The sequence below is a fragment of the Dermochelys coriacea genome, chromosome 7 (genome assembly GCF_009764565.3).
Source record: "Dermochelys coriacea isolate rDerCor1 chromosome 7, rDerCor1.pri.v4, whole genome shotgun sequence".
In the NCBI taxonomy this organism is placed as follows: Eukaryota; Metazoa; Chordata; order Testudines; family Dermochelyidae; genus Dermochelys; species Dermochelys coriacea.
The window spans coordinates 56,335,942-56,357,076 of NC_050074.1; the positions used below are offsets into that span (position 1 = coordinate 56,335,942).

The 21,135-nt window shown below is 46.5% G+C and overlaps 1 protein-coding gene across 1 annotated transcript in view; it reads left to right on the forward strand.

Moving 5' to 3' along the window:
• Positions 1–4,409: 4,409 nt before the first annotated feature.
• The window catches only part of PITX3 (paired like homeodomain 3), a 39,658-nt gene continuing 22,932 nt past the window's right edge, over positions 4,410–21,135 (forward strand). Inside the window, exon 1 of the mRNA XM_038411865.2 lies at positions 4,410–4,734. The gene's annotated coding sequence lies outside the window, so the exon portion shown is untranslated. The remainder of the gene's footprint in view (positions 4,735–21,135) is intronic.

Below are 21,135 nucleotides of genomic sequence, written 5' to 3' on the forward strand. Positions count from 1 at the left end.
GCCAGCCATCTCTGTTATTGCAGCCTGCATTGACAGACAGGACCAGCTTTGCAAGTTCCATTTGCTTGTTTGCCAAGGATAATGTCCACCCCTGCCAGCCCACAGTCAGCCATACAAAGAGTTACTGAATATTCTGCTGCCTCAGTTGGCTACTATACTGCTTGTATGGAAGAGCCAGCCCTGTTGATAGACACTTACACATGGTCAAGACATGACTCAACAAGGCACTATTTAGAGCTGCCACTTTATTTTGCCATTCAGGATGACTATGCACTGATCTTTGTCAGCAGGGCAGTGGAGAGGACCATGATGACTAACCAGATGGAGGGTTTGAATAGTTTATAGTACAGATTATAGACTATAGTATACACTATATGTATAGTCACCTAGTTAGGTTTCACTTTTTAGCAGTTCTAATCTGAATTGACACCAAGGAGGAATCACTCCTTTTCTGTCCAAAGGAGGACTAACACCAGACAATGTCTTAGCTCAGGGCACCAGTGGACACCATACAACATGTTCAGGCTGTGAGAAGTGTGCATATGGTCCCAAGCTACAAGGAAGATAGTTGTCCTTGATGCAATATGTTACATGCAATAAGGAAGTGATATGAGCAGCAACTTCATCATGCGGCTATCACTGGGAACAGTCATTCCTCAATAAACACTACTTACACAGAATGAATGAAAGGTGCAGTCTCCTGAAGAAAGTGAAGTATTGGGCTCATGGACACATGCCTCAGAAACACTATGACATGGTATAGTCTGGGAGATCTTGAACCCGTAACCTTCCCTGGAAAATTGTTAAGATATCCCCAAGGGAAAGTCACACACTTTCCTAAGGTGTCAAGAGGTAGATAGTGAGAAGGTAGCAAGAAAAAACTTCAATCCAAGGTACTCATACAGCACCAACCCTTGTAGCATCTAGAAACAAACTGAATCCACACAACCTTATTCTAAGGAGGAGAGCAAGCAAGATTTGAAGCCTATTTCTGAAATATGTGAATGTTCAATTATTGAATATGATGGTAGCCTGTCTGTTGAGCCTCAAGGGCTTCTTTCCAGGCCTTTCCTTTTTCCCAGAGTCTTGTTTGGTCACAGTCAGAAGGATGCTGTAGTGAGAATGATGCATTCACCTTTTCAGGGGCAGTTACCATTCAATAAAAAAGTGATCACACTGGGGGGAAAAGAAGTTTTGTTTAGGTCCAGAATCACTCCCTTCCTTTTGTTCTCTGTGCATTTCATCTCTCTGCTGAGAAGGGAGCAACTTCCACTGTGGTTTTAGTTTGCTTTTGTTTTTACTGTGTTTGTGTAAAGTAATAGTATCTGTCTCCTGATCTCAGGTGAATCCCTGGTCTTCCTCTCTGGCAGTGAACTGCAGGAAGACAAGATGATAGCTAAGACGTCTTGGCACAAAGCAGCAACAGCTGCTACTATAGGGTATTTTCTAATCAATGGCTAAAGACAGACCATGATAAATCCCAGAGAGACTATTAGAGGGTGAGCCCTGCAGTTACTGGGAATTTGGCCCAGTTAAAGATTTCCTAACTCATGTCAGGATCATCTAGCCCAGCCGTTCCAAAATTATGGTCCATGAGACACCTGTTAGTGGTCCATGAGGAACTAGCTGTTGACATGTTGCTGGTTCTTGTTTCCAGTAGCTAAAATTAAACAGATGAAAAATACTTTTGTTTCCTTATTACTTTTCAACATAAGCAGTTACTGTAGCTGCTGCAGAGATGTTACACAGTTATAAATCGTGACTATGATTGTGAAGAGGCACCCACAAGACAGTCTCCACTAAGAATGTGGTCCACATGAGGCCCTGATCTAGCCCATCTCCTTGCACCAATACAGAACACAGATCCCCAAGAGGAGAGGATGTGCAATGCATCAGTTATCCAAACCATGGTCATTTCCAGGGTGTTCCCTCCAACTCAAAACCTTACGTTCAAACTTCAGTTGCCCCAGAACATATATATAACTGATGCTGCACAGTCTCCTATACAGTGATAATGGAACTATGCTTGCCCATCCCATGACTGAGACAAGTCTGTATAAAAACGGATTGCTCTTTGTGAGGGGAAAGACTAAGTTCAGTTTGCTATCCTGTCCCCCAAAGTTCTCGTTTGGATTTCTGCATAGGGCAAAAACATTGAACCAAATCCTGTAGTCTTTGCACAGGCAAAGGCCCCATGGAGAGCTACAGGCATTTTGCCCAAGTAAGGAAGGACTTCAAGATTTGACCCATCAAGAACTAAAAGAGAAAGATGAGATCCAACCTCTTCTAGCTGAATTGCATGACAGACAAATCCTTTCCTAAATCAGATAATTCAAAACATGTCTCCGAAGGAGCATTTATGTCTGCATATTTACACCATGTTCAGCACAACGGTACCTGAGCATCATATAGTTTGTACACCTGCCAACTGGCATCTTCAGAATCCAGAAGAAGGTTGAATCACAAAACAACCACTGTCCAAAGAGCAAATATGTTTTCACTGAATTATATGCAATCAAATATTAGGTGAAAGAGATCTGCTAAATCTAGTCAGTCCCTCTGCCAGTGCAGGATTTTCCCCATGGCTCAGGTTTTATAAAATCTAGAGCTAAATCAAATTCATCTCTGTTATGACTACTGACTTCAGAATGAATGTGGCCCCAAATCTGGTCACATAGCGGTAATAACATGCCAAAGACCTTCAGATTATTGCATTTTAAGAAAAACAAAACAAAACACTCAGCAGCTTCCAGTGACAATCAATATTGTGATAAGAAATTAATTTTTTACTATCCAGCACTGTGTGTTGGATAAATATGTGTGTTCATATTACTGAACTTAATCCACAAAGCCTAAATCCTTACAACCTTATTGTTGTAATATGCCTGCTTTTGGCACACTCATCTTTCCATACATATCCATATGTCATGTTATGCATTTAACAGGCTCTCTAAATACAGCTCGTAAATCACTGAGAGTTAAATTCACTCCCTACAACATTACTTCCTAATCTTTAAAACATATCAGGGTGAGAGCTAGAGGGTGACCTTTGGCATCATAAATCTCAGGAAAGGCTGACATGGAAGTGACCTCAAGAAAAGCTGAATACAGAAATAGGTATTCCCCCATCCTGTCCAGAAACACCTTCCACTGGTAAACCCCAATGAAGTCCATGGCACTATTCACATGCCTAAAATTAAGCACCAGATGTGTGCAAGTATTTGCAGAATTGGGGCTTACCACTACAAACACATCAGGACAAGACATGAAGATAATATGGCATTCAGCTAAGGGCCAGGGTCCTGCACCACCATGCAGTGAATGGAAGTTTTGCAGTTTACTTCAAACAGAGAAGAACTGGACTGTAAAACTGATGGGGATATTTAGGCTGGCAGAATGTAACTGAATTAGAAAATATCACATATACTCTAGGGTTAGTGGCCTTAGCTTTGGAGAAAATGTCATGTATTGATAGTGCAAGTTATTACTATGTTACTGACTTCCACTTTGGCCCTTCATTACAAGCATTCCACCAGCATGATCAACCACTTGTTTGATATGTTACGTTTTCCCTAAACAACCTTGGTGCAGTGGCTCCATCTGTGAAGCGGAGAAGATGTACCCTACTGCTGCAAAAATAGATGAGCTTTCCCTCCCTAAAGATCTCAAAATACTTTGCAAAATCTTATTGAAGTGAGCAAACGTCAAAGAAGGATTCTAGAGAAAACAAACTTTAAATGCTAAACTATGGAAAGAAATCATTATAAATTGGATGGTGCTACTGAACAGTTAACAGGATCAAACTATGGCTGAGAAGGAGACTTATTTCTTACATTTCTTACAGAGTAAACTGAGATTTACATTTGAACCCAAGGGATACAATCCTCCCTGTCTTTCAAAGGTGTTTATAAAAAACACCATTGCCATGGTACCTAATATCTCCAAAGCCCCTGTCCCCATGAAGGTCTCCAAGAGGATAAAGATGCCGGCCTCTCTGCAAAATCAGCTGGTTGACCAGCCTGGCCTTCCCAGGGACAGTGCAACTGGAGGGAAGCCTTTGCATTCGGGCACGTGGTGGAAGCCCTGTGCCCACTGCGGGAGCAGCTGAAGGTTTGGGAGAGAGAAGAAGGGACAGCCCTTGAATGGGGGGCTAAGAAGCGGGGACCAGCCAGCTGAGGCCTGGGCAATCCGCCGGCTCCCCCGAAACGCTCCCGATCTCTGCATCCTGAAGCCTGCGCAGCAACTCCCGGACCACTCACTTCGCGCAGCTCTAGTGGCCGGGGCCAGAGGGAGGCGGGGCGGAGCCTCACCACCCCAGCGGGCAATTAGATGGGCAGACCTCGGGATGCAAATCAGCGACCTGTGATTGGGCCCCTGCTGCTGGGGGCGGTGTCTGAGGGTTCACAGCTGGACAGGGCCGGTGTCTGGTCTGGGGCGCGCAGCTGGAAATAGGGCGGGCTGAGCGCGCAGAGCCGGGGAGCAGCTGCCTGGGGGCGCCTGCTGCCTTCCATAAAGTGAATGGCCACAGTGAATGGGAGTCAGTCGACAGGAATCCGCCTCCTCCTCGCCTCTCTCCATGAGTCACACGCTAACAGAGCGCAGAGTGCCCAGCAGCAAGCCAGGGGGACTTACCGTCTGACAGGCGCGGAGGAGCCCGGGCGCTGGGGCGGGGGCAAACTTCCCTCCTTTGCCCAGGATTAAGGCCACCCGGCAGCACCAGCATCTGGAACCGCTGTAAGTGCTCCCCCGCCACTTATTGCCGCGACGCCCTGCTGCGGAATGCCGCTCTCAGGGCCCGTTTTCCCCGTTATAACTCAGGCGTCAGCTCCCTGCAACTTCTGCAAAGCTGCCCTCGCGCCCCGCAGAAAGAGCACCCGCGGGAACGGATTAATGAAGAGGTGTCTGTCCGTCCTTCGCGTCCCATGGCACTGCCAGGTAGCCAGCTCTGCCACGGGCCCAGTCCTGCAGTCCTTCTGCACCCCTAACTCCCCCCGTGGGCCCCCCCCCCCGTGGTGGGGACACTTACTTGGGTAGGCAGGAAAAGGCAGGATCGGGCCCTGAAAACCCGGTTTTGGAAAACAGACGGGCATGCTATTCACCGGGCTTGCTTAGCCGGGCTGGTAGCAGGGCGCAGCGCCTTCAGCATAGAGGCCTGTGGGGAGTTGGGCTAAGCCAAGCGACCCTTCTCCGAAGCTCTAGACTATTTTGGTCTGTTTATGTTGCTCCGTTTCTAGAGCCGAGATCGCCTCCAGTCCAGCCAGGCTTTACTTCCTAGGGCACTAGCTTGGGACACCCGGCCGCCGTTTCTAAACTTAGTCATTTTCCACTTAGCCGAGAGAGAGGGGCAGAGCTGTTTAACTTAACTGGGGTTTCGCTGTAAATAATGCCATTCCGGGCTGCTAACTCAGCTAGTGGCAGAGTCCAGGGGAGAGGGTTTGGGGGAGCAGAGGCGGGGAGCCACCGCCTGGGAAGAGGAAAGCAGCCCGACGGCTTTTGGACAGCTGGATAAATGATATTTATGTAACGAACTAGCTCCTGTTTACAGCAAAGCGACCTCCCTGCAGTTCCCAGCTCGGAGGGGCGGGAGGGCTGGGCAGTTCTCCTGCACCCCCTCGCATGGGTGCTACACCCTTGCACACCTAGTCACAGAGTCACCCCACCCTCCATTATTCCCCCCCCCCTTATTTCTGCGGAATCTAGCTACTGAGCTGAAGTTACCACCGCTCCCTTGCTTGAAATAAAATCCAGAGAGCAGGGAACGAATCCAGCCCCGAGCAGCAGTCGGCCGGGTTTCCTTTAACATTAAAATGTCCCAAGTAAAGAGCGAGTTTTAGGCCTGCTTTCCCCGGCCGAAATGCGGGCAATGAAACCGGATTTCAATCCGACTTCACTGCGCATTTCGTTACCGACAAGCAGCGGCAACCACAGACTCCTTGCCCGGCGCTTCCACCTTCTCCACATCCAATTATGACACATTTCCCCACGCCACGTTTTCATTCTTCTCACATTTAAACATCCAGACTTAACATGAACTTAAATCGCCACCAAAGACCTTTTAAAGAGACCTACAGTTTAAAAAACCCGTATTATAATGTGTGCGTTAGCAACGAGGAGTATTTTTAATAGACAGTAGTAAAAATAGCTACGTAATATCAAATTTTACATCGTATAAAATTTTACGCTAAATATGCACGATTTACTAGTGCTAAATTACGTGTGTATATATACGCACTATCTATAGTCAATCGTTTAATTTTAGTAAAGTGTTTAGATTTACTTTGTACAATACAGATGAGTAAATAGCGTGTATACAGAATAAATCATATTAATTCTAGTATAAAATAATAATATTGTGTGTATATTAGTTGTCTATATTCTACTAACAAGAAATCGTGTGTATATAATATAGTATCAATTCTAGTATAAAATAATTAAATCCTATGTATTAGTTGTTTGTATTCTACTAATCACAATAAAACAGTACACTATAATTCATACTATATTATATACAATCAGTAAATAATTGTGTGTATATTAGTCTACTAACAACAGGGAATAGTGTGTGGAAATATAGCAATAAATAGCGTGTTTCTCTGTACACTATTGACTACCTGCAATAATCGAAAGCGATAGACATTTTTCCAGACCCAAGTTAATTTTCTTTCAACGAATATTTGGTAGAATCCTGCAGCTTGGCTCTGCTTTAAATGTTTATTATCCAGTTCGGAGCGCACCTACGCGAGCCTGTCCGTTCCTCGCAATTCTCTCTCTAGATTCAAGCCCACAAATAGGGCAGGCGTATGCTCAGAGCTCGCCCGGCACTTTCACAGCGGAGAAAAGCATTTGCACCAGGCCGGATTATACCAGGCCAAATCCCAAGCAGATACTATATTTGCATCCGATTGTATGGAGTGACTCTAATAGATGGCCTGCTAGAGTTGTATACTACAGTTCCTTTAGGGGGACCCTCTAAGAGAATGTCAGCCTCCCCCCGTCCCATCACTGGGGAGGGGGACTCTGCTGGGCCGGGATCCCCAGGGGCTGGCTGCGAGAAGGGCTGTCCTGTTTTCGCTGCTTTGCTCACGGGAGTTAGGGGCTGCAGATGCCTTCCCCAGTGTCACACCTGCCAGCCCCGTGAGCTTTCTCTGCAGAACAGGCAAGCGGAGCAGCAGGGGAACCCGGCCCCCCTAGACCTGCTCTCCAACGCCGCGGGGGTCGCAGAAACCAGCGTCTCTCCGAGCCGAGCAGCCGGCAAGAATAAAACATGCCTAGGGAGCACGGATCTCCGCCAGCGCCAGGCCCTGCAGACCAGCTCCCACGGGGCCCTCCCTGACTGTGGGTCTCCCGGTCTCGGGCACCTGGTTCGTCCTCAGGGCCCTGGAGGTACCAGCGCCTTCCCACCTGCCTCCACAAGCCAGGAGGAAGCTGGGAAGAGCAGCGCTTCTTTCCCGGGCCAGGTCCTGCCTCTGGCTGGAGGCGCGGAGCTGTTTGAGGGGAAGGGGTTCAGGGGGAGAAGGGAGCAGACGCGTGGGGCCCTGATCCGGCCCTACAGAGAATGCAACCTGCCCCCCTGCACGCAGCCCAGCGCGGGTGCCGAGCCCGGGGCCGGAGGCCCCCTCCTAGCAGCCCCAACCGGGGCAGGGCGCCGCGGCTCCTTCGTTCAAGCCTCCCCTGGAAAGTAGCCGAGGCGCTGGTGGCAGCGGGGCTGCGGCCCGATCTGGCCCCTGGCCACCCGGCTCCAGCCATTGCTCGGCGGCTTGATGCACCGAAGAGCCCGCTGGCCGGTGGGTTCGGCGCCCAGCCCCGCGCAGGCGGGGGGGGGGGCTCCCGATTGAGGTGGAGCGGCCGGGCCCCCGGGGCTCTGCAGGATGCGGATCGCGGGGCTCCAGCCGCGGGGAAAGTGCCGTGCCAGGCCCCGCCTGAGGCAGTCCCGAGACAGGGCGAGCCCCGCAGGGACAGCGGGGAGGGTTGGCCGGACCCTGGCTGCAGCCGGGAGCCTGTCCTCCGGCCGCGGGGCTCTTTCCCCGGGCTGGGCCGAGTGCAGGAGAGCTGCCCAGTGCTGCGCGCAGCCTCTGCCAGGGCCCCGGCCGGGGGAACTGGGCCGGCCCCAGGGTAAACTTCCCCTTTATAAGTTTCAGAGTAGCAGCCGTGTTAGTCCGTCACTTACCCCGAGCCCTCCCGGCTGGGAAGGGACCCGCTTGCCGCCCGCTCTGGACTGCCGAGCCGGGGCCAGCCCTCTGGCTCGGGGCCTCTCCTGCACCCAGCTTCTCCCCCCGGGAAGAGCGCGCCCCGGGGCAGCGTGCTGGGGGCAGCGAGCCCGGCCTGGATTCGCCCTTCCGTCGCGGTGGAAGTCAGCGGGGCCGGTCGCTGGAAGCCTGGGCCAAGGGGAGTCGGAGAAGACAGGCAGAAATACCCGGGATGGGCCCGATCCGGCTGGCGGGGAGCAAGTAATACAAGCCCAAAACGGAGTGAAATTTACCCCGCCTGCATGTACAGCTGCCCTGAGGTTCTGCCCCAGTCCCACCTGCCTTTGCTTTATTGCCTAGGGCTGGTTCCTGCAGCCCCCTAGCCAGCGGAGCTGTCTGTCTGCACCTCTCTCGAGACTCGGGCCCCAGGATAGGCCAGGCCTCTGGGGGGTTGCTTGCACAGGTTTGGGACCTTCCTCTAATTTTCAACGGTGTTACCACGAAAATTCGGCTGCTTTCCAGCCATCTCTTTGTTATTGTCAAAGGCAGCTTTTGATTTTCTTGGGCAAGCCCAGAGCTAACCCCCAGGTGGTGTAATTGGTTTGTGTGCATAGGGACAACCTCAAAACTCTTGCAAGATCACTACTCTGGTTAGTATACCTCTGAGCACAGCTAAATATCAGACCAGACATCTAGCTGAAGGAGAGCTAGAGAGGTTACATTACATGAGGCTTATGCAGCTGAAGCTCAAGGATTTGAGTTTAGCAGGGGCCACTTGAGCAGACAAACCCTAGTTCTCCATCTGCCAAAGGTCTTGTCCACACCCAAGTTGCACAATCAAACTAAATGGGTTTAGATACACAGAGTCACACTGGCACTTCCCCCCCAAAAGGCGGTAGCCTTAAACCCGATTGCAGGCCTTCTATCAATTTAGCTAAAACTGGCATCCTAAAGACCAAACCCCACCATGTATGGGGAGGAATGGATAGCTTTGTTGTTAATCTCTTGGAGGGGGTAGCTCATAGGTTCCTTTGGGATGGACCAGCCTGAAACATGTAGTGCACTCCTCTGTAGAATATGCCCTCGTAGAAGGTCAAGATTTCAGTGTCTTCATTAAATTCCCTGATCTAGATTAAAGGAGACAGCTGCTGAGATGAAGCCAAACCCTCTCTTGGCAGAGGGTAGCCGGTACTGAGGGTGCTAGAGATGCCCTTCATGATGCTTACTTGCAGCTCCTTTAGCACTCCCTGTGTGGGAAAAGTGCTGAGCTGAGTGGCTAGCCATCTGAAATCTATTTATCCATAGAACAGGTACAGCTGGTGGGAGGGGAGTCACCAGAACATCTTATCCACACACTGTCCTGCCAAACCTCCACTATGACCAGGAGGACCCACAGTGATGGTGCGGAGGGGAGTTGTGCCTTCATAACATGCTGAATCCTTGGCCTCTGTCCACTGTGATATGCTAAGAAGGGGGACAAGTGGTATAAACTGGTGGTGACGTGTGGTTGTGTTGGACACGTGCCCGCTAGGAACTGGCCCCACATACTGAGGCCACCAAACCCCTGTCAGATAGTTACAGCTTGTGGACATGTCGAACGTGGGGTAAATTTTAAGTGACAAGGCCCTGATTTCTATTTGCAATTGCCTGAGCCATCCCTAACCCTCCTAAAAAAGAAGGGTCCAGAGCCACAAAGGTATTTAGGTGCCTTCACAGCAGGACAGAGTTAGGCACCTAAATACCTTTGAGGGTCTGAGCCAGATAACCGTTTTCCCCCTGCCTTTCACAAAGGAGATCTTTGAGGAACTGCAGTTCAGACACTCCACATTCTTCATTCAGAGCCCATTTAAATTCTCATATCTGAGTTGTATTCCTCTTTAGAGCCAGTATCTTTTCTTCTGGCAGAGAAATAGTTACAAGGCTCCTTTAATATATAGTCTTTCTCTAGAGGATAACCAATAGGTCTAAAAGCTCTGAATGGATTGCAGCTGGATCAGTTAATATTCCCTGCATGGAATAAGGACCAATATGAGGAAATGCTCCTCTGTCTGTGAACAGCATCCTAAAAACTTAAGATAGAGGGGTGAACCTGGGTACAGAGACTCTGCCAAAAAGAAAAAGAGAGGAACCAGAAATAGGAGATCTGGCCCAGAGGGTGAGATGAATATGGGGTCTAAGCCCTGACTCCCATGGAAAGGATGTGACCCGGAATGTGAACATTGGCTTGCAGGGACAGAAGATGAACCTGGGACAGGAGATGAGCACAAAAGGTGAATCTGGCCTATTAGTTTAGGTGAACGAAGACTGGAACCCTGATTCGGGAATGGGGCATTATGGTGGTTCTGCAGACCTGGTCTAGGGAAATGGTCGTGAATGTGAGAAAAGACGACTTGAAACATAAGTTGGCCTAGAAAAAACTGGAGTGTAAGTGTGTGGGGGTGAGGGGCTCAATTATTTCCTCCCTTTTTTAAAGAGGAAGATAAATGTGGTTAGTTATTTGGGGCCTGGTTCTAAAAGGTACTGAGCACCCTACACATCTGTCAAGCTCACTGGGAGCTGAGAGCACGCAGCACCTGGCAGGAGCGAGCCTAGTATTTGGAATCGGTGCAGAGAAGGGACTGGGAGCAGAAATTTTGTGCAGCATTCTGTCACTCCATTCATCTGCTCATGCTCCATGTTTACAAATTGGAATCAAAGTTAATGCCAGGGCTAGTCAGAAAGACTCTCCTGTCAACACATTGCTGAAATTACTTGATTTTTTAGAAGACTAGAAAAGAGGATTCTGATGACACCAGGCTGCCCTTTGATTTCCCCTCTTCCTATTTATGCTCCCCCTCCCCGACACCCTTGCCCTCCCTCCCATTTTACCTCTGAATATTAATGCCTCTGGCAGATTGGATAATAATGTGACTGGGAATTGAATGAAGCTGGTTATTAGCTGCTGGACTCCTTGATGTATTTAAGGGAGCCCCTGGTCTGTTACTGAAGGATCAACAGTCTGAGGGCCAAGAGAAAGGTGGGGTGTGTATGGGGCAACATGGCTCTTCTCTGGCAAAGGAGTTGTCTGAAATCTACATCTCAGTCTGACCTAAGGGAAAGCCTCCAGCAAGAGGATGAATATGATTTAGCCAGAGCAGGGAATTTCTGTTATATTTTCATATATAGAGCTGTCATTTTGCAGTATGTACAGCAATTAAATATTTAAACATTGCCTTTCTGTAGGGAAATAGATCAGTTCTTTAGCGTTCGAGAACTAATGAGAAATGATCCTGTTATTGTTAGATTTAAAAAGCTTGTATGGGGATCACCATTTGTAAAATGGGGATAAAGGTACTGACCACCTTTGTAAAGTGCTTTGAAATCCACTGGTGAAAAGTGCTAGATGAGATATTAATTATTATGGGAAGTCTTCCCCCCTCTCTCACAACTGGGTCAGTCAGGACTTTCATTCAGTTTATTTCCCTGCATATTTTCACAAAAATGCCTAATCCTGCACTTATGAACCCCGTGGGAGTTTTGCCACTAGTTTTAGTGGGAACAGGATTGGGCCCATACACTTTTAATTTGCTCTTGGGTGCCTTTCCTTTAATAACACTTCCTAGTATTTTACAGCACTTCATCAGTAGCTCTCAAAGCACTTTACAAGGGAGGTGGGTATCATTATCCCCCTTCTGCAGATGGGGAAACTGAGGCACAGTGCAGTGACGTGTCTTGCTCAAGGTCACTCAGCAGGCCAGTGGTGGAGCTGGAAGTAGAACCCAGGTCTCCTGAGACCCAGTCTGGTGCACCATCCATCATCTCTGAATGCTCTACAAGCAATTACATTTCACAGACTGTCTGTGAAGCAGGCAAGTGGTGTTATCCCCATTTTATAGCTGGAGAAGCAGACAGAGACAGTAAAGGTACATCTACACTGTAAGCCCCCCTACCCCCCCGGCAGCAGTGAATCTCAGAACCCATGTCAATTGACCCAGGCCCAAGCCCAGGCTCTATCACTTTGCGATGAGGGTGGGTATCAGATCCTGGGCTCCAGCCCCAGTGGAAATGTCTATGCTGCTGTTTTTCCCCAGGTAGCACAAGCCCTGCACACCTAAGTCCCTTTACCCAGGCTCCGAGATTCACTGATGCATTTTTTGTTTTTGCAGTGTAGATGTATCCACAGCTGTTAATTTCCAGTGCCCAATGTCACAGTTTGGGCTGGATTTTGTCATGTTGCCAAGCACTCCACAGCTCCTTGATTGGAATTGTGGGGGCTGGCCAGTTAAGAATATTGGGCCCTTAATGTATCAGACTGACCCCTAAAGTCAGTGGCTATTTGAGACATCCTGAATTAAAGGGACACCGATTTAAAAACACCATTTGTCTGATAAAATGTTCTGATGCTTAAGATTCCAGTAACTGAAAGATTGAAGAAACATCTCTGTTTTAGTTTTTGTTGTGTGCATTCAGTAGTGCTTTGTATGGTCTGTTTCATCGTTTCCCCACATAGGCTCTGAGCCGCCAAACTGTTCCATACAGGCAATCCCCTGCATCCATTTGCTGTCACTTAAGTCACTGGGGCTTCCCAGGAGTGCAGGGATCTGCCCACCCAGTGCTGCTTGCTAGATCGGGGCCAGGCTGTTTCCTCTCTCTGGTTGAGCCTATCACACAGCTAGAGGGGACTGAAATTTGAAAATAGGAAAGTGTGATTGTTAAATTAAATGAGCCAGCATAGGACCGGAAATTACTTTTAACTTACATTTTTTTAAAATCACATTTTTAATTAAAGGTACCCCAATGTCTGCACGCCATCTTTATCTATCCCCGCTGCATCAGGGAATGACACAACATATTTTGTAACAAGTCTTTTTTAGTGATCCTTAAATATATGGTGCTAAATGACAGAAGTGATCCTTGTATAGAATATATGGTTATAGGGGAGAATGGTGATTCAGCCACCTGGTTTTGTGAATTTAAAGAATTTGTCAATTTACAAATCTTATTTTAAACACATTTATTTTCCCATTTTACTAAAAAGACCACAGATTAGAACACTTTTTTTAAAAAAGCTTTATTTACTTTTAGCCATTTTTTTCTGTTTGTTTCTGAGCTCAGACAAGGAAAATCACATGAAATTAATTTCCCCTTTGTTCCATTAGTTTCGTTTTTGGGTTTTAGGTGCCACTATGTTTGGTCTGTGGGGACATTTGCATTTGTTTAATTTGCTATTAAAATAAATTCCGGGCTCATTTCTGTGGGGGTCTGAGGTTTTGTATAAGGTTGGTTTTGATCCTGGTGCAACTGAAGTTTAATAGCAAAATGTCCATTTTACAAAACCTAAATGTTGGACCAAATTTGAATCAACACCTTCGGTTTAAGTTTGATTCACAAGGTCATATAATACTCCTGATTTGCGTACAGAATCCACTCTAAGGTCAAGGGAAATTTTAGGTGTAAGATAAAGGATCGTATATGCACTTTCATGTCAAGTTTAAAAGGGTTCTGTGGATTAATTTTTTGTTGCTGGATTTAAATGATGGCATTTTAATAAAAAACCCTCTGCCTCCTATTCAAGACTCTCACTGCATTGGCTCAGATGTCTGTTAACACTAGAACAAACTGGGGATTATGCACCCCTACCAGTGAATGCAGGGTACAAATCCTTAGGAATCTGTACTCAGTGCCACTAAGTTGTATGTTACATTAGACGGTAAGTAATTACATGTTTTGATTTTGATGAGGCCAAGATATTTCTCAGTGCAACCATTTTAATTCCAGAAGTAGGAGGAATCACTGAATTGTTTAACTAATGTGGCAAATGGCAAATGGAAGTTTTGGTTATTTAACTATTTTGAAAAGATTTTCATAGGGACAATAATTGTATGACAAATTAATTATGGATCTGATCCTGTTTTTCTTATGCACCTCAAATTCCACACCTTCCAAGGCTCAAATGTGGGAAGCAATGTATGACAGAGACCCAAAATGAAGAAAAAAATTTATTTAATGCAGGATATTTACACTCATGCCCAGTTCACTTTGTAATGTAATGAAATTCTAGAATCTCACCATGATTATTTCTGGTGTTAATTTGCAACAGTAAGCAAGAGGGACACCGTGTTTGTGCATGGAATGCAGTTAGCTTTGGGACTGTAATTAAGGACATTTGAGGATGTGCTGCACAGGGAGTTGAGTGCATTCAGAACCTGAGATTAGGCCCTATATTGATATATTTTGTTGTGATTGGTGCTCACTAGTTATTGGTAGATTTTAATTATCCCCTCTTCCCCACCATTTATAAACATGGATCAACTATCTTTTGGCACATTTACAATATAAGATATCAGCTAGCCACGGACCCAATCCTGCAAACCTGTGCACTAATTTGCCAAGCGGGAGGGCTGTTTATGGAGGAATTGCAGGATCAGTTAACAAGGAAGCTCTTCCCCACTACAAACAGTAACCCAAGCGCATGCACACATACTGCACCCCCCAAACAATGACTGCGTAAACAGATTGACCTTCAGGGCATGTTGCAAGGTCCATAAACACCAGCTTTGTCAGACTGAGGAGTTGGGGAAGCAAGTTCTAGCATAGATCAGAGATGCACTCTCCAGAATCATATCAATCTAGGGACTGTCAGCTGGAGTATCCCCTTTTCTTCTGGACACTCTGCTGTGAGATCATCGGCTTGTTTTGTCGTCATGCGACCTGTGCTGCATAATGGATTTATTGCCAATTTTTTTTTTAAAAGTATGAATTGCTTGGAAAAAAAAAAACCTCAGGAAGTCTTGTTGCCAGATGCAGTTGACACTAAATCTGCCCAGTGCTGTGGGTTTGGACTTTAAGACCATATACCTCCTTCAAAGCAAACCACCCTCTTGTGCAATCTTGCAATAACCAATGCAGCCTGTCTTTGGGGAGGCGGGCACATAAGGGTATCAAACTCCACTGGCATTTCAATATTCTCACTTTAAGACACTGCTGTCCATTCCACTCCACACCGATTTTAAAAAAAAAAAAAAAAAAAGTCAGCTCAGCCCCAGACCGAAATTCCATTGGGCTGTGTTGGTCTTTGTTGATGTTCATCACAAAATAAATGTTTATGTAAGTTACTCTCTGTCTCTTTCTCTCAAAAGAAAAAGATGCATTTCAGCAATGCTGGCAGATTGTAAAATAGATCAGCTCTGCAACTGTCAATCCACCGAAGCTAGAGATAGGTAGAGTGCATTACATCCAAATTACGTGGCTCATTGTTTCTTACCTTTAGTGCTGTGCATCATTCTCACTTCTAGATTAGGGGCTGCCTTAAGCTGGTTTACTAATTGTAAGGCCCCTTTATGCCTTCAGTGATGTCTGAGTCATATACTGCCTTCCATCTGCATACAAAGCTTATTGACATCAGCTGAAGTTGCATGGCTGGATGGAGGGTAATATACTTCTATATTAAGGGCTTGGCTACAGTTTTAGTTCGGCTATCAGTTGGTTGAGAAACTCAGTGTACAGGCATAAGCTATACTGATTTAAGCACTTTTATAACTGCAGCCACCCTAAGAACTGGCCTGGTCTGATTATTTGAGGATAAAAAAAAATCACACCAAAATAGTGTATTAGTCCTAAAAAAACTCCACACCCTGTTTAGTCCAGGCCTAAATCTTCAAAGCCAGTATCTGCCCTATCTTCATTCCAGGAGTAGAAGAGACTGTTTGTTTTTGTGTGTTTCATTCAGCTGAGTAAAGGATGTTGATCTTAGGTTGTCAGAGAAAGGGCTTGAACAGGTTGTGGTTGATGCTCATTTCTCTTCATGGTTCAGGGTGCAATCTTCATTTCTGACTTCTGCCTCCACCTCGACCAGGGTGTCAGAGTTCATTGTACATTTTTAGCTTCAGCAGTGCAGTTTCTACCATGTAGATATAGGCCTGGTCCCGAGGCTGTACATGTGAGTAACATTTGAAATCAATAGGAATATGCCTATGAGTGAGGGCTGCAGGATCAGATGAGGCATCAGTGAACTCAGATAAGTATTATAGGTACCTACAGATTAGACAAACACTGAATCTTTTTCCATCTTACCAGGTCATTTGTTTAAGTCTCAAGAATTTCTTCAGACAGAATTGCTCAGTGCATCAGCTTCCTGCCAGCCTCCACCAAAATAAGTGTGATTAATTCTTCTTGAAAACTCTTCAGCAGCACCTTACGCCATGTCTATGCTTGGAGTGTTTTGTCAGTGTAGTGATACCAGGATTAGGATACTATCTTGGCAAAGTGCTCCTAGTGTGGATATAGTTTATACCCGTGAAAATGCGCTGTTGCCGGACGGGAAGCATGTTGTCTTTGGCCGTGTCAAAGATGGGATGCTGGGGCTAACATACCACGGTGTGATTTTGCCCCCTGTAATCCTTGTGTTCCTGACTTACTGCTGCATTTCTATTGGGTTTCCTTTCCCCTACCTTCAAGTCTAGCTGGACTGCAAAGTTAAGTTTATGACATAAAACCAGCACATTTTGCTGGTATAAACACATCCATACTAAGAGCATTTGCAACCACTGCTTTGTTGGTCTGGGGTCACACCTCTTTACAGCCCAGCAACAAAGCTCTGCTGGCAAAAGTTTGTAGTATAGATCTGGCCTAAATATCCATGTACTACACAGGAAAGTTGTCCAGCATAGCAAGATCTGTAGTGGACTTTGCGGATTCTTAAAAGTCCAAAGCAAAATACAACATTAGCTGAGGAAAGAAGCAAGGAGGCCAGGTTTCTGCTTCGTAACTACTTTACAATGTAGGAATAAATCCTACATTTCCTGCTTTGGTTGATCGGTTGGTCAAGCTTCTTGATTCCTTTTAACAGCAGAATTAAAGAGCATAAAGATTCCTATTATCATCATATTACTTTGCAAACTGCTTTGGGATATCCCAACTAAGGAACATGCTGTATTCCAGCTCTATTCTACTCTGCCCTCTCAATTTAAGAGATTCTTTTTTGTCCCAATACAATTTCACTTCAATTGAGCTGTGACTGTCCCTTGGGACACCAGATACATCATGGTTTCAGTGGAAGAATATAAAACACCATTTTGGGGTGGATGCTTATTATGTATGGGACACTAAGTCACAGCTCTTCCCATGGGGCACACAATACAGACCATCAAATAAGCAAAGAGGACACTTAATTTCATTCTAATTCTTTGCCCTGCACACACTGACATGAAGCTGTCAATCCTTGGGACATTTCCACTGTAATCATTACAATCCACCACCACATGTCACCAGTGATTTATTATTCCTTTCTTGTTCTGGACCAAGGGTTAAGTGATCACCCTCCTCCCCAGCAGCATGCCCATTACTAGGAGCAAGAAGTAAAAGTATAGCCCTTCCTTTGAACTGCCTACAGCACCGGCACTCTCTATTCAACAATGCATTAGGCAATGTCTGATAATTACCTGCATTTCCCTGCTACCTCTTATCTGAGGACCTGGAAGCCCAGAAATACAGTACCCTGGTAGGTCAGGATTATTAGCATCATTTTAGAGACAGGAAATGGAGAACCAGAAGAGTTGACAGCAGTCCTGGCTCCCAGGCCAGTGATCAGAGAGCTTCTAGCGGAGGCTAGGGCGACATCTGTAAGTCCATTGTGGCTGGAAAGTCAGCTTGTCCTTCTGTCTCCTGAAGGCTGGGAGTTCCCTTTGCCAGGGGTTAATGTGGCACTTTCCCAGCAATGCTCACAGTGACAAACCAGTGTTACAGAAACATCTGCACATGCGAGGGAGCCACTTGTCCAACTATATAAGCAGGCAGTTAAAAAAACCCCAACAACCAAACCTAAGGCAACAAACATCCAGGGGCCCGAGGGCTTTGGCAGGGGGGAAAAATGTCCCAAGGCCAGTAGACGAGTCCTCTCCCAGCGTGCCTGAGTTCGGGGTTAGAGCCCACTGGTAGTTGGGAGTGCAAGAGCCAAACCAAGAAAAAGGGTTTCTTGTGAACGGTGATTTCATCCTGAGTGCGCCTGCTCACACTGCTCAGGCAGCCTAGCGCTACACATGGCCAAAAGGCCGTAGAGGATGGCAGATTACCCTCCTGTCCTGTAACAGATCTGCACTCTGGGTAACTGCTTTGTGCTGCTGTTTAACTTCTAGTGATTAATGGGCTGCCTTGGGTCCTGTTGCCATTCCATTAAGATCAGAAACATAGGGGAGTTACACTGAGGGGTTTTGCAGCAGAAGACTCTCTTCTGCCTTTAGTTTTATTCCCATAGTCCTGACAAAATTGGGAGCTAAGGCCCAGCAAGGAGGCTGCGATCCCTCTGTCCCTGCCCTCCTTCTTTAGCTGGAGCGTCACTGTAAAGACACTGCAGCTGAAACACCTTTGAATGAGTTTTTGTGCTGGAGTCTCCTGCTCACATGTGTTTCTGGGTCTGGGGTGCAAAGGCACTTTAAATCCAGGCCCACTGAGCACCACATGCCTGGCCGGCCTAGCCTCAAGCCTCTGAACTCCGAGTCTGGATCCCTGAGTGCTCCTCCTGGATTGGACAGGCAGGAACCTCAATTCCCCTGCACACCCTCTGCCTATTCCCCTGTGAGGAGCTGGAACAGGAAGGCGGAGCTATTCTACTGTAGGCCAGCCTCTCTCAGGGACCAAAGTGAAGAGAAACACATTGTCCTCATGAAACTGCAATTAAATAAACCTCAGAATGTTTATCACGGCTAAAAATAAACCTGCCCACAGGAGAGGGGTGAACAGGAGTGCAAGGGGAATAGGGACTTGAAGGAGAGAGGGGAAAATTAATCAACTAAACTCCATCAGGAGAAGAGCCCTTTCCAGCTGCCTGATATGTTGGCTTGATGGAGCAGAGCAAGAGAGGGTCTTTCCTTACGAGATCCAATATAATAATTCAATTGCACCTTAATCTCAGATGATAACTAGAGGTGGGCTCTTCTCCTCGGCCAGTTTATATTATGACATTTAGAGACCACTTTTCAACCTGAAGGTGGATCCTAAGAGGTTATTGAGACAGCGTATCAAGTCAGTACTGAAACATTGCCACTTTGGGAGTGAGCCACAGCACCAAGCAACCAGATAGACAACCTTGTACCTTTAAGTTACTAGTCCAAGTCTGCCCAGCATTGTTGTGTGAAAAGGCTTTTGCTGTCTGATGGTAGTTAATGGACTTATGTGCCATGAGTTTGGCAGTCTTGAGCAGTTCTCAGTTGACAGCTATCTACACTACATACACCACCATTGGCTTCTACGTCAGCTGCTATATTTCAGTCAAGAAGTCATGGTGCATTTGCCATGGTGTGACCGAGTATCACTAGAATTAGGAAAGAGAAGCCATATTTTTTAAACAAACAGGGCTTGGTCTCTATTTATTTGCTAGGGAGGGGAGCCCTTAGAGAAGAATGAATGCTCCTCTTTCCCACCCAGTATTGCCAGGTTAGGATAGAGTTTTTTCCTCAAAACTAGAAAAGAGGGTAAAATATGAAGGCCAAAAAGAATAATGCTCACCAGGAAACTAGACAATACACGGTACACAGCAAATATAGTCCTCTCCCAGAGTGGGAGAAGGGAGGCCTGCCCTTCCACTGCCTCATAAAGCATGCTGGGAAAGGAAGGGGAAGAGTCTGAAGGCCTCTGGAATGGAGGCATTTCTCTTATTTGAAAGAACAGGAGCAGGTGGTTCCAAAAGGCCTCTGGAAGAGGGAAACCTGGGGTGTGGCTGGGTAGCAATTTGAAGGAAAAAGTCTATTGTGTGTATATTTAGGAATCTGTGTCTCTGAGCCCTATGGCTCACTTGGCTATATGTAAATAGCTGTGTCTGTTCGAGCATTTTAAGATCTAGGGTGTCCGTTATACTTTCTATTCTTATTTATCCTATTGCTGCTATAATGGGTAGGATGTCCTGACCCATCCGTAGGTGCTGGAACTAGCGGTGCTGCTGAACCCCCTGGCTTGAAGTAGTAATAAAAACCCAAATACATGGTTTCCGCCTTCAGCACCCCCATTGTAAAAATCCTTCCAGCACTGACCCATCTCTTGATAGTGACACAGACTGATCATTCTCTTCCACACCCTGGCGGAGGCACAATGGTAAAGGTGTTGTCCGCTTTTGTGATTATACCATCAGGCTCGTGATACTATTTTTTTCTTAAAGGACCAGCTTCTGGAGCCATGTGACAACATGAGAACCTTTGTGTTCCTTTTGAAGAAGTAAGCTTTTAGTTGTGGAGAGACACTCGTAACTATAACGAGTGTACGCCAAAGACTCCGAAAGCACAGGCAGCACACAAACCCTCAACTTTTTTTAAACCAGTCGTATGAGTCAGGCCCCATTATGAATGCTTGGGGGGGTGGCAATACTGGAGCAGTGCATGAAAAACCCCTGCCATTGCCCATGTTGTACCTGTCTTGGGCTGCTTGAGAACTTTTGTCTCCAGGACTGTCACGCCATCACCTTCCTCCAGTACTAGAGTCAAACAAACAAACAGCATGTACTAACTCTGCATAATACCTTGGGGAAGGGACTGTAACTTGTCCAGTGAAACACTGCAAGGAAACATAGATTTATTCTTTGCTCTCTGCTCTGTAAGGACTACAGCACCGGTCACTCTGAGCAAGCCTGGCTTTCATATTACCACTACAGTAGCTACCCTTAAAGCTGTGGTTCTTGAACTTTGCCATGCTAGACCCCCTGTCATTTAGCAATAGGGGCATGTTAGAGTGGTCATGACTCTCAAGATTGAGAACTCATGCTTTAAAATTGACATTACTTTTATGATACAGTGATATTACAAATGAGACCATGTGATAACAGAGCAAAAGCTGACTTCAGTGGTAAAATCTTGCCCCAAGGACAGATAAATCACAAGGAAAAATTCAGTGATGCTGTGTAGTGTTGCTCAGATATTCTTGCTCAGTGTGTTCTTTCTGGGTGTTCTTTCTGATTTCACCTAAGATGAAATCCACCCTGACCCAT